This window comes from Octopus bimaculoides, chromosome 29 (assembly GCF_001194135.2).
Source record: "Octopus bimaculoides isolate UCB-OBI-ISO-001 chromosome 29, ASM119413v2, whole genome shotgun sequence".
Lineage (NCBI taxonomy): Eukaryota > Metazoa > Mollusca > Cephalopoda > Octopoda > Octopodidae > Octopus > Octopus bimaculoides.
Window position 1 is genome coordinate 514,577 of NC_069009.1, and position 525 is coordinate 515,101.

At 36.0% G+C, this 525-nt stretch overlaps 1 protein-coding gene across 1 annotated transcript in view; it reads left to right on the forward strand.

The window, feature by feature from the left end:
• LOC106876532 (zinc finger protein 208) overlaps positions 1–525 on the forward strand; it is a 22,498-nt gene that overhangs the window by 18,852 nt on the left and 3,121 nt on the right. The gene's annotated exons all lie outside the window — the stretch shown is intronic.

Here is a 525-nt window from a genome sequence, read left to right on the forward strand (position 1 = left end):
CTTTGTCTCTTCCTGTTTTTTAAAATTTTTATGTTCAGACCTGAGACTACCCAAACAGACACTCTACATTGTTGTACATCTCGATTTCATCATGGTCAACTTCGATATCGTTCAGACCTGAGACGACCCAAACAGACACTCTACATTGTTGTACATCTCGATTTCATCATGGTCAACTTCGATATCATCTCTAAGATCTAACGTGTTTTTGTATGACCATACATTGACATCAGGGATCACCTGCAACAAAATTATAAATGAATGTAAACAGTTTTTCTCTATTAATTTATAAAAGGATACATAGAGGGGACAAACAGGGACAAAGAACATATAAGGTCAGACGTACTCAAATGAATTTAAACAGGGACTGGGATTGCTGTTTGTTGTAAGAAACTTGCCTCCCGTTTAAAGACTTCGGTCGTGTTATTTTCTGTGCTGTGAGTTACCGTTTTTTATTGTTGAAACTGTTATTTATTGTAAACTGTTGTTGAAAATTTTGGCGGAGACGGACTATATGTAATCTGA